The sequence below is a fragment of the Sceloporus occidentalis genome, unplaced genomic scaffold (genome assembly GCF_023333645.1).
Source record: "Sceloporus occidentalis isolate IW3139 unplaced genomic scaffold, rSceOcc1.0.p SCAF_5, whole genome shotgun sequence".
Taxonomy (NCBI): domain Eukaryota; kingdom Metazoa; phylum Chordata; class Lepidosauria; order Squamata; family Phrynosomatidae; genus Sceloporus; species Sceloporus occidentalis.
The window spans coordinates 174,354,359-174,368,249 of record NW_028316985.1 but is presented as its reverse complement, the minus strand read 5'-3'; the positions used below and the strand labels follow the sequence as shown (position 1 = coordinate 174,368,249).

Here is a 13,891-nt window from a genome sequence, read left to right as displayed (position 1 = left end):
GGACAGTATGGTATAAAAGAAAGTGACACACCAGCTGACAGATGTTAGTAGTCCATTTTAATTTAAAATATTCCCACAAGTATGAGACTGGCAGAAAATTAAACCAATCAGGGATACTTTGGGTGAACACAGACAGGGTCATGGGGAAGAAGTGTTGGACTGTTGCTATTGTAAGTCAAGCTGTTAGCAATACTGATTTTTTTTTTAATCCTACTTTGGGAGGAAATCCAGTTTTTAAGCCCTGGGAGATTGGCGTTAGGAGACCTGAACCATTTTCATATGGAGAATATTGGAAAAATATAAGCAATGTACCCTCCCAGGGATTAGTGTGTATGCATGAATTTAGGCACTTTTTTAAAAAAAGTGATTTTCACCTATGTAGATTCTGTAAACATTTTGTGAAGGATTACACACACACACACACACACACACACACACACACACACACATATCCCAGGCTGCAATCCAACATCCCTACAACATAGCATAAATATCCAGCTGTGGAAATACACTGCACCAGCACTGTGCTATTCAGAATAGCAACATTGTACAACACATTTCAATGAATGGGTGTGGTTGTTGTACAACTGCATTGTGCAAGTGCACTGCACAATGGGCAAGTTGTTATCTGTGCAGTTTGACTTGCACTGATAGCAGATTATTGCTCCATCCCAACTCAAGTAGACCCATTAAATGAATTATTGAATGGTAAATCAACACACAGGTAAATCCCATTTATTCAGTTTGGGATGCTTTAGAAATGACTAGCAACAGTATTCAGGCTTACGTTTGTTGCACTGTGGTGAATAATTCACCCTGCACATGTAGCTCAACATACATATTGCTAATTTGAGGCCAACCCAAGTGTTTTTGCACAAAGCACAATGGCTGGACCTCTGTTGGTTAGTCACAAGTAAGAGTAGAATTCAGTATTTGAATGGTGAATTAACATGTATGGAAATCTCATGGATTCAGTACATCTGTACTAATAGGGTCTTGGTTTAGGGCTAATATTGTGTGCAAAAGTGGGTTCTGTGCATAAACCAAGAGGTTTTTTTGGCACAAAAAAAATGAAAAGGTGCAGGGGAGGAGAATGAAAATAAGAGTTGTGTTTGCCTTCTTGCTTGGTTGGTTTTTTTCTTTCTGTTTTATCTAGCATAAAGACCTCACCATGGCTGACCATTTTTTCAACCATTTCTTGTCTAAGATCATTAGAATTGTGAACATGCTTGACATTCCTAATGGTGTCTTTCAGTGTACTTTGAAGACTTTGTATGTTTATTCATTCCAGTGTGTGTGGGAGAGATAGAGAAAGGGAGGTAGAGGGTAGCTCTGGGCTGGAGGCGAAAAAGGCCCATTGCTCTTCCCAATAAGAATTTTGTCCCCTGCATCTAAAATTTTCTATCAGTCTCCAAGTTTAAAGCATTGCAGCAGCTTCAGTTTGCAGTTGAGCATTTAGAAATACAATTTCAGCATCCAGAGAAATGGAGCAACTAAAGTGACCACAGGAACACAGCAAATAGTAACTTTTCAAGTGTGGATGATTTTCATTATTTCACTCCCTGGAATGCTGCAAAGTCAGGGAGAGAAAGAAAAATTAATTTTTGTGGGACAAAATTATTATTTGGGGAGATAAAGGAAGAAGCGAGGGAAATGCTTTTAAATATGTCCTTGCCCTTATAACTCTACTGGTAAGCACATTTAGGCTCTGCAATTTATTGAGGAGAGACGGCTTTGTGAGGGATGTTGCCTCTGAGCTTCAGTGTTGATATAGCTAAGGAATATTTCTGCTGGTCTCAGCAACTGCATTTCCTACTACCCGATAAAGGCAGTTCTGCAAGATGGCCCCTGCAGAATAGCTGTACTTTGCAAAATGGCCTTTGTGGGTTTTGCTGCTCAGCCTTTTTTTTTATTATTTACAGGCCTGAAGGCAGAGCAGGTTAACAGGGGTAACCTGAAGCTCCAACTATTTTACAATATTATTTTTTTAAAAAATAAAAAAAAATAAAACAAGCAATAGAGACTGTGCTGCTTTATGATACTGCATTTTCTTCCAGTCACTAAGACAAAGGGGAGAGGGGAACGGAAGAGATACAAGTCCAGTGGGAAAACACATGCATTGCATGTAACAAGTTCTAAATTCAGTCAATAGCATGGCAAAGTGAAAAAGTCATCCCTTTGAAGCCTTGAGGAATTGTTGGCAATATTGAGCGAGGGTACATGTGCACTGTAGAAATAATGTAATTTGACACTACTTTAAGTACAGTAGCTCTATCCTATGCAATGTGGGATTGGTAATTTTACATAGTCTTTAGCCTCTTCTACCAAAGCATGCTGGTGCCTCACAAAACTACAAATTCCAAGATTCTATTAGATGGAGCCATGGCAGTTAAAGTGGAGTCAAACTGTATCATTTCTACAGTGTAGATGCACCCCTAGACAGACATTTGGTAGCATGATTTGCAATTGAAAATGAGTGAGTAAGATTTACAATCTGAATTCACACTGTGGCCAAGATCCTATAGAAAAAATGCATTGCTATGAAGTTACCATGGACAGCCAAGAAGTCAAACAAATGGGTCCTAGAGCAGATCAAACCAGAAATCTCTCTGGAAGCCAAGATGACTAGACTGAGGCTGTCATACTTTGGCCACATCATGAGGAGGCATGGCTCACTAGAAAAAACAATAATGCTAGGAAAGGCAGAGGGAAGCAGAAAGAGAGGAAGGCCACATACTAGATGGATGGTCATGGTTATGAATTTGCAAGACCTGAGCAGAGCAGTGGAGCATAGGGAGTCTTGAGATGTCTCATCTACAGGGTCATCAGAGATCAAGATCGACTCAAGGATGGATAACAACAACAATTGGTATTATGCCAATTATATACACTTTGAGGGATGTCCAGGAAGGAGGTAGCTTTTATTTCCTTGTGCAATGCTGAAGGCCACTGATAAACTAAAGAGTTTACACTCAGACATGTTCCTGCTGCTCTCATGCATATGAAAGAGGCAGAAGCAGTCACATTGGGGTCCACATCTTTGTGGCAAATTAGTGGCCAGGAAGAGAGAGCTGGAATTCTGAATCTCCAGTTACAAAGCCAAGCCTGCAAAGTCGAGTATCCTGCCAACAAGCCACAGTGTGATGAAGTGTCATGGGTCCCTGCTTCTGCTCATCACACCTTGGCTCTCTGGCTGGAGGAGGCTAGACAGGTCATCTTTCAGGACCTTGCTCACCAGTGCCACAGAAGTCTCTCACTCAATACAGCTGCCTGGCTTTTATGGTGAGTATTTTGGAGGAGGGGAGAATGGATCGGGAGATGGAGCATAGCTATGACTTTATAGCTATGTATCCCATGCAGGAACTCATCCATCAAAGTTAAAACAGGCACAGCTAGAAACCAGTAAAATAAGTGTAGATTTTTAAAAAGCCCTAAATTATGTTAATTTAAAAATTATTAAAATAATAATAATAATAATAATAATAATAATAATAATATCACTAAATGAGAAGAGCAAGAAGGTTTTTGAACATGTATCTGCTTATAAGTAAAACTGCTTCCAATCAGTTTTTATTATTATTATTATTATTATTATTATTATTATTGTATTCTTATGCTTTCTATCTACTTTAAAAAACAAACAAGCACACAATTATTATGGCTCCCAAATTGGAATTTGAAGAAGATATGGGAATACTTTCAAATAAGCACTGATTGTATTAGAATCATCTGTGTTTCAGCTAAATGGTTATGATATTTCTGCTCCCAAGATACGTTTCAAGCAAACACACAAAAAGAATTATTCAAGAAGCAATCATAGCATTAATCCTCAAACCAATGTCTCTGAATCAGTCCCATTGATAATAATGAAACAGCTGTGGAAAATGCCTGATGTTTTTGGCAGTGATCTCCAGAGTGTTTTTAGATATGTGTGTATGTAACAGTCCCTGTTCCTCCCCTCACTTTCTTAACAGAACCATTTAAAACAGTGGCAGGTGGTTACTCCCATGTCTGTGAGGCAGTGAATCCAATGCAAGCCTGAGTTTGAATTTTAAAGGAGCTATCCAATGGGTTTTAGGGACTGGGATTTTTTGGACACCCCATTGCATACTTCCTTTAATTTTGGATAGAGCAAACCAATGCTGACATGGACGTTACAAGCCATGAGGGGCTGAGAATTAGAGATGGCAATGCCACTTCTTTTTTTAAAAGAGGTCTTCCAAGTGACTAAATGTGTTTCCAATGGTTCTTTCTCTGGCTCCAAAATCCATGGATTCTTGGACATATGTCACTCACTCTGCCCTATTATCTTTAAGATAACAGCAGGGGTGCTTTGATACTGTGATCCTGCATGGCAGGGGGTTGGACTAGATTGCCCTCAAGGTCTCTTCCAACTCTGTGATTCTGTATTCTTCTCACTTTAATTTGCATTGGAAGAATAATGGGAGGAAGGAGGAAGGGAGAGAAATAGAGACACTTGGCAGTGCTGTTGAAAATGCTGGTGCAATGTGGCTATCACATGTAGTTTTAGCAGTTCAGAAAATGCACCTTTATTTCCAAGAATGCTTCAAGAAATCAAATGCTTCATGTGAGCTAGGGAGAGCCAGTCAGAGGTTGCAAAAGATCCCTATTGGACTACAACTCCCACAATCATGCAGCCAGTATGGCCACTAGCCATGTTGGTTGTTAGATTCTGGGATTTGTAGTCCATTAAATGATGTATTATAAGCTATACTCTAGTCTAAAGGCATCAGGTCCTGTCTGATCTTGGAAACTAAACCGGGTCAGCCTGAGTTAAATAAAAAAATAAAATAAAACTTTTATTTTTATCCCATTTTCTGTAGCTAGACAATCAAAGCAGCTCACAACATATTAAAATATCCACATTTACAGCATTATATCCCAACCCCCCCCCCTTAAAACAGGATTAAACGTGTTACAATTAAAATATCTACTTAAAACACAATTAAAAAACACAATAAAAATATAACAAGCACAGAGCAGTGGGCTAATACATGATGTGGGGGGCAGTCATTCTGTGGCTGGGCACTTTAATCAGGAAAGGCCTGCTGGAAAAGATCCGTCTTGACAGCTTTTTAAAAGCTGTCTAAGCTGGCAATTTGACGGATCTCATCCGGCAGGCCATTCCATAATTTGGGAGCAATTGCAGAGAAGGCCCTCTGGGAGGTAGCAGTTAGTCTGGTTTTTAAAGGCTGCAATAGATTCCTCCCAGAGGACCTGAGGGTGCGGGGCGGATTATATGGGAGCAGGCGATCCCTCAAATAGGTTGGACCCAAGCCATGTAGGGCTTTAAAGGTTATAACCAACACCTTGTACTGTGCCCGGAAACTAATAGGCAGCCATTGAAGAGATTTTAGGGCAGGTGTTATTCAGTCGCTCCTAGTTTTTCTGGCGACCAGCCTGGCTGCCATATTTTGCACTAGTTGAAGTTTCTGGACTAGGCACAAGGGTAGCCCCATGTAGAGCGCGTTACAGAAATCAAGTTGTGAGGTTACCAGTGAATGTACTACAGTTTCTAGGTCCTTTACTTCCAGAAAAGGGCGCAGCTGGTGTATCAGCCGGAGCTGATAGCAGGCGCTCCTGATTGTCGCATTCACTTGGTTCGTCATGTGAAGCGACAGATCTAGGAGCACCCCAGACTGAGAACACAGTCCTTTGTGGAGAGTGTGACCCCATCTAGGACTGGAGGTTGCAACCCTATACCTGGTTTGGGGGCCCCTACTGTAAGTACCTCTGTTTTGTCTGGATTCAGCTTGAGTTTGTTTTTCCTCATCCAGCCTATTATCGCTTCAAGACACTGATTGAGGGGAGAAATGCCATCTGTTGTCATAGCTGCTGATTGGGACATGGAGAAATATATTTGGGTGTCATCAGCGTACTGATAACACCCCGCCCCATGTCTGCGAATAATTTCTCCCAGTGGCTTCATATAAATGTTGAATAGCATCGGGGACAGTATGGCACCTTGAGGGATGCCACATTTAAGCTCCGTTTTCGAGGAGCGACTGTCCCCAAGCATCACCCTCTGGAATCTACCCGAAAGGAAGGACCGGAACCACTGGAGTGCAGTGCCACCGATTCCTAACTCTCTCAGGCGTTTCAAGAGGATGTCATGATCTATTGTGTCAAAGGCCGCTGAGAAGTCTAGAAGCACCAACAGGGTCACGCTTCCTCTGTCAATGCCTAGACGAAGATCGTCAGCCAGAGCAACCATGGCAGTCTCCACCCCATATCCTGTCCTGAAGCCGATTTGAAATGGGTCTAGATAAACGGTTTCGTCCAAGATGACTTGGAGTTAATATTTGGATGGGAGACTGTCAATGAATACCAGGTACCGTAGGCTACATTTCAGAGGAAGGGACTGGCAAAACCACCTCTGAACATTCCATGAAACATTCCAATGTTTCCTATGAAACATTCATGAGGTCACCATAAATTAACAGGTGACTTACACATAGGCAATCATCATGACAAACAAAAGAAAGGAAATCAAGTCCTCAAATTAAAATGACACTGTTCACCCACAATCATTGACTTTGGCTGCATCTGTACTGCAGAAATAATGCAGGGTGATACAGCTTTAAATTTCATGTCTCAATGCTGAGGAATTCTGGAGTTTGTAGTAGAACTTCTCTGTCGAGTTCTGGTGCCACAACAAACTACAAATTCCAGAATTCTACAACATGGAGCCATGATAGTTAAAATGGTGTCAAACTGCATTATTTCTGAAGTGCAGATGCAGCCTTTAACATGCTGTGAAGCTAGGGTTGCCATAGCTGTCAACCTCCAAACTGGGACAAATGTAAAAAAATGTAGGACAAAATTTAGCCCCAAATGTAAGTCATATTTTTAGAATGGAGGACACACAAACAACTAAAAAAGATTAATAATTTTAAAAAGCATTAATATAAACACATGTTTCTTAGGCATGCTCAAAATGGAGTACATTTTGGCATTATTCCTAGACAGATGGCAGAAATGTACTTCCCTTGCGCATTTAACATGGCTTTATTTAACATTGCTTCTTGCATATTTCAGAGGCTTAGTGCATAACCAAACCCTTTGGGTTTAACACTTAACATGGCTATGCTTATTTAACATGTCAACGTGGTTTAACAAGAAGTGGATTTGCCCTCAGCTTCAGGTTTCCTACACCAACTGTACTTCTCAGAAGTGTGTACGTGGTCAAGGTACTTTGATTTTTCTTCACTGCTCATGAGTTTATAAAAATCAGAGCAACTTACATTGGCCATGCCTCAGAGAGTATCAATATCATCATCATCATCATCATCATCATCATCATCATCACCACCACCACCACCACCACCACCACCACCATCGTCAAAACAAGACAGACTTGTTAGCATTAAAAGCACAAAAAATGCACAAAAACACACGTTGGAAAGTCACACTCTCTCAGCTTCAGAAAGAGTGAGTGCATGCCTCAGAGGCTTTCTGATATCAAATATCATCATCATCATCATTGTCAAAACAAGACAGACTTGTTAGAATTGAAAGCACAAAATTGCACAAAAACACACTTTGGAAAGTCACATTCTCTTGGCTTCAGAAACAGTGAGCACATGCCTCAGAAGCTGGCTGATATCAGTATCACCATCATCATCATCATCATCACTATCATTGTTAAAACAAGGCAGACTTGTTAGCATTAAAAGCACAAAAAATACACAGAAAATGCACTTTGGTGAAAATACATGAATGGAAATGGCCACCCTCCTCCTCCTCCTTCTCCTCCTCCTCGGTACCAAATGGTGCCAAGAAATGGCCCTTTCCCCTGTCCCAGAGCCAGAGGCCTACCCTCAGTGCTTCTCCTCCTCCGCCGCCGCCACTTCCTCCTCCTCTGAAGCTCCCAGAGGCTGGCCAATGGTTAAAATGGTGTCAAACCATTTGACTGGGGCTGGAACAGTCCCGCCTCCGCTGCTCTTGAGGCCAGCCAGCCTCAAGAAGCTGCTCATTTTTAGCCCTGTGCGCGGGTGTGCAAAGCGCTGTGCGCACAAGCTACTGCTGGCCGCGGCCTGGGCAACTGCCGCGGCCTGCGCAGAAGAGGCCCATGCGAAGGAGGCATGTGCAGAGGCGGAGGAGGAAGTGGGTGGCTGGCCGGCCGGCTGGCTGGCTAGCCAACCGCCACATCATTGACCAAAGCAATGGCCACATCAGCGGACCAGGCCCCGGAGCTGGCCCCAAATCTGGGAATTTGCAGCAACCAGGACGGGACTGTCCTGGTACCACAAAAGACGTGAATGTCCTGCCTGCCGGCAGGACATGACAACCCTATGCGAAGCTGTTGGCTGGCATGTGGTCAGTTACAACACAGTTACTCCCACTAATATTAACACACTTTCTTGGTTGTTGCAGAGGTCAGAATTCTTTGCCAACTGTGCAGTGACAAAAATCCCACCAACTCACCTTTTCAGTAACAGTCTGCCCAGTACAGCCATTTCAGCCATGTCATTGAAGAGTGGGAGGATCAGGAGAGCTATATCTAGCTATTTTCTTGTAGCTGAATGCACTGCAAAGCCATCATCTGCAAAGACCTCCTGAGAATGCCCAGACCATCTTGTAGATGCTTCACACATTGCATCCAGTTACTGGAAAACTGCTGGAAATTTCTCTCCTGGTTCCCTCTACTCTTCAAGAACATGGAAATGGCCATGCAGGGTCATGTCATTTAAAAGGTGGGTAGGGGGTGAGGATAGTGCTAGGAGACAGAGATGTGCCATAGATGGTCTCCCAGTGACAGGTATGTGCCATACATGGTCTCCCAGTGACCGTTTTCAGCCACTGTCTTGCTTAAATGCTCTTGATTCCCCATTAACATTCAGTGATCATAAAGATTCAGTGCTGCCCATGTCTGGGCAATTACAGCATTTCAGTGAGGTGGCATCCATTTTGTGGACTGTTTAAACCAGCACACAATTTTTTCAGTCCCAGTGTAATGTCTAAATCAGGCTGCAATTTCTGTGAAAAAGCTAATAGCATAAATCCTTGATCACAGTTGATATATATATATAATGTTCCTAATAAGCTCTGTTCCCTCCCAACAGATAAATATCAGATGATTGTGTTCCATTTTACTTTAGTGTTTTGGTGCCATAAATAATCACCTTAGATACCATTTTAAAAGATCTGTATAACTGCGAGCAGGGACATATTGAAAAAATTCTGGTTGAGACTGACTGTCCCAGCACAGGGTGACAACATCTTGAGGATTTTCTAATCCTTTGGGAGATATTGCTTCTAGTATGAAACTGAGATGCTACTTTTAAGTATCAGAATTTTGATGTTGGCACAAAATATACTTTATTTTAAAATCTGTTCTCTGCACAAACGTACTGTCTTTCCCTCACTGTGGAGCTAAGTACATGTACACCAGAAGCACAACAGGAGAGGCTGGTTGCTAATATGCAGTGCAGAAATAATGCAATTTCTCACCACTTTAATTGCCTTGGCTCAATGCTGTGGAATTCTGGGGTTTGTAGTTTTGTGATCTGTTTAGCCTTTTCTGTCAGAGAGCTCTGATGTCACAACAAACTACAAATCCCAGAATCCCATCGCATTAAGCCATGGCAGTTACAACAGTAGCAAACTGTATTATTTCTGCAGTACAGATTAGACCAAAGTCAATAAATAACCCATTCGATGCTTCTGTTTTACTACAAATGTGTAACACCTAGCACATATTCCTGAAATAAACCAGTCCAAACCAGCATTGAAATATTATTTTCCATATAGAAAAGGATGTTTCCTATGCAGAAAATGCTGATTTCTGCACAAAACAACCACATACACATTTTAGTAAGATTCTGACATGTTAAGATCCTCATCAGTCCAGGATTCTTCTCATCTCTGTTTCTCAATACTCAAAAAACATGTTTTTCAACCATTTTTGAAATGTTTTGAATATTCTTTCAATCCATAGACCAGTATGCTTTGTGGCTGATTAGAAATTTGAACCCAAGTCCAAAACAGTTTTAGTCCATCAGTGTAACGACTACCCATTACTGTCCTTAATGTCTTTCCTTGATGACAAACATAATAATATATTTTGACAGGCATACAATCTGAAAAAAACTACAATATCTGGAACAGTTTTATTTGAAGAGCATGCCTAGTATGCCTTTACTATCACTGGCACACTAAATGCTTGCTTCCCAAATATTTCACTCCATTATGGGTTTGTTTGAATTATCATAAAAATCATACATTTAGCTTTGTTTCTATTTTAGGAACCCACATTCTTTTAGACCCCAATTATACAGGTAAACAAGAACTTAAATGAAAACTAGAAGTCTCTTAAATCGTTTTTAATGAAACTGGATTTCTTCCTCATCTTTTTGTAAAGTAAATTATCTTATCATTTGCTCACTGCCATTATTTTATGATTGGAAAGATGTGTTCGGCTGGGAAAACATTTGATATGTCACAAAGATGGGCTATTAATATTTATGTGGGAACATTTTTCTGGGCAATTTCCAAAGATAAACAAAGCCTACATCTCAGAGGAATTTAGAAGAGTGACCATGGAGGTGATATGTGTATGACTGAGAGGATATAATAATGCCAAGTATCACATGAATATGCTTAAAGACCCTGAAGACAACACATCCCATCTGGTCTTGGAAGCTAACCAGGGTCAGGCCTGGTTAGTATTTGAAAGAGAAACCAGTGCTTTGGGCTATATTAAGTGGAAGACAATGGCAAACAATGCCTGAGTACTCCTTGCCTAAGAAATCCTGTGTATTTCATGGGGTCACAATAAGTCAATAGGGGCATACATTACATTATCACATGAATAAATAGCTAGTGGATCTATGGTGTTGCTCAGAAATCTAGACCAAAATATTACTCAAAAACCTGTGGCATGTACATAATAGTTACTTCATTGGTTCTCAAACTGTGTAGTTATCACTGTGTAGTTATCTGGATAGTTAACAGATCTGTGTCAGATCTGTACATTCAAGCTGAAGTCAAGAATGGGATGATAGGCAGGGGTCTTTGTGGGGCAGATACAAAATCCCTTCCAGGTTAAATAGTGGTCTTAGAAGTATTTGAAATCAAATAAATGAATCTAGAAATATTGTGCTACATCAATGGACCACAAGAGATCAAGCAGAAATGATAGCTCTGAAATGGCTTGTCCTTTTGATGTCAGTAATCCAGACAATATCAAAGGGTTTTGGAATCTGCCCTTCAAGTGGTATTGATGAACATCATATGGCAGGCTGTTTCCTCAAAGGGAAGATATTCTTCGTTGTTGAGGGAAGCGAAGATCATCTAAAAATGCTGCCCAGCTAAAATCGGTGACAAATAGCTACCCCCATTTTGGATCACAGTACTTAACAAAGCAAAAACCATAGCACTTTAAAATTATGGAAGCATGATTCTGCCCAGGTGTTTCATGACAACCCTTTCTCTTGTCTCCTCATTTGCAATATATTTATGGGAATTAAAGCCTCAGCCATCATCAAATGTGTGTTTGATATATACTTAATATGCCAGTCTTTGAGAATATTTCTGGACAGCCAAGAGAAATTGTTTAAATAAAATAACACTATGCTTGAGCAGGTAGACTAAGGCCTAAATACCCTAAAACCTCCAGATCTCATATGATCTTGGAAGCTAAGCAGAGTCGGCCTTTGTTTGTACTTGGATGGAGGCAACCAAATGAATACTACATACTATATTTTATATTTTTGAGGAAGAAGCTAGCAGATATACTTCTTAGTATTCCTTGTGTAAGAAAACCCTATGAAATTCTTGGGTCTCCCTAAGTTGACAGTGAACCTGAGGGCACACAGATGCACACATACATGTAGAAGAAACAGTAGTTTGTTTCTCTTAACGGCTCCATGGCAAACAGGTACATGTTCTTCTCTGTACTGGGAGTAGGGGTGTAGTTATAGGGGGGAATTTGCACCCCCAAATAAGAATTTTGTCCCTCATAATGAAATAATCCTTCAATCTCCAGAGTTCTAGCATTGCAGTAACTTATAACTTCACATGAACATTTAGAACATCAGTTAAGACATCAAAAGAAAAGGGAATGTGAACAAAACACAATCAGAATTCTATGTGTAAATTGTTTTCTTCAATGCTAGCTACTGAGCAGAATTCTCATTTGTACTCATTCCCTCCCCACCCCCCATAACTACACCTGTTGGAAGTAGATACAAATTCAATAATCTATTGAATTTGACCTCCACAATTGATTTAAGAATTATATTCAGTTTCATTTTTTGATAATCTATCAAACGCTGCAAGTTTGGTGGTCTTAATAGACCACAAGCCTAAACATGAATCAACAGCATTGGTAAAAAGCCAATGTAGTTCTCAGATGTATGAACTGGAGTATAGTGTCCAGGTCAAGGAAATAATAATATGACCCTATTCAGCTTTGGTCTGGAATATTAGTAAGTACCAAGTACATTTCTATACCACTTACCGATGTACTAAGCAGTTTACAAAGTGTAAGCTACTTGCCCCCAACAAGCTGGATACTCATTTTAGTGACCTATGGAAGGATGCCAGGCTGAGTTGACCCAGAACCCCTGGCTGGTATTGAACTCACAATATTGTGTCCAGTTCTGGACAGCTCAAGAAAGATATTGAAACATATCCAGAGGACAGGGACCAAAATTGTAAAAAAAAAAATCTGAAAACAAGCCCTGTGAGAAACAGCTTAGGGAGCTGTGTATGTTTATCCTGAAAAAGAAAACAAGGAAATTTATTACTGCCTTTAAATGTTTGAGGGAATAATATGTAGAAGATGGAGTGAGCTTGTTTTGTGCTGCTTCAGAGACAAAAGCGTAAATCAATTATTACAATTACAAGAAACAATATTCTTCCTTAACATTAAGAAAAACTTGTTGACTGTAAAAGCTGCCTTAAAAAGTGGTGGTCTCTCTCCTTTGGAGATCTTTAAACAGAGGTTGGATGCTCATCTCTCAAGAGTGTTTTATTTATGTATTCCTATATGGCAAGAAATTGGAATAGATAGGCCTTGTGAACCCTTCTACTTCTGTGACTCTGTGATTCTATTAATGAGGGACAGAACAGAAGTTGGGACTGAAAAAGTGAAAGAAAGCAGATGTGGAAGACAAAACTGGTAGACTTGGGAAGGTATTGTCCCAATAAACTCAAGTGCTGCATTGAAGAATCATTGCCATTATCAGTGGAATCATAGTCCCAGGTACTATCAACAGGGGAGCACTAATTCATTGAAACAGAGCCTCCTTCTAATCTTGACTAAGCCATGCATTTGCCAGCACCCTTCTCAACTTCTTAAGAGTCATGTGAGAGATCCCATATAACTAATCTGGTCTAAAATTCATTTCCTTCTGTAATGCCCTTGTTTTATTGCCACCTGAGGCTTATTGCCAGTTCTCATGTTTGCTTCCCTGAAATGTTAATAGTGGCCCACTTTAAATGGGCCTTTTTCGCTGCCCCCATCACGTGCTAGGGGTTGGCTGTCCATACCGGCCTCACCCCTAGCATGTGATGGGGGCGTCAAAATGGCGGCACCCTGTCCATATGGTCACCACCATTTTGACGCAACGGACACATAGCATCCTTTTTTTTTTTTTTGGCGAAGTACTGGCGTTCCTTCCATAGGAGGAACAAGTATTTATTAGCTCACCAGATTGCCATACGGCTCGAGCTGGGTTTTTTGTAATTTGGGGTAAATCTGGATTAGTCTGTATTTTTAGGAATGACATCTTTTGCTGTCTTCCTCTGTTGTTGTGGGGGTTTCTTGTTATTATTGGATTTGGGGGTGGGAATGGGATATGGGAGGCCAGCTCTGGTGGCGGATGCATATGTAATGGGAGCCCCAATTGAGATTGTGCGGGGC

The 13,891-nt window shown here is 40.8% G+C and overlaps 1 protein-coding gene across 5 annotated transcripts in view; it reads left to right on the top strand.

Moving 5' to 3' along the window:
• ARHGAP24 (Rho GTPase activating protein 24) overlaps positions 1-13,891 on the top strand; it is a 308,726-nt gene that overhangs the window by 269,369 nt on the left and 25,466 nt on the right. The gene's annotated exons all lie outside the window — the stretch shown is intronic.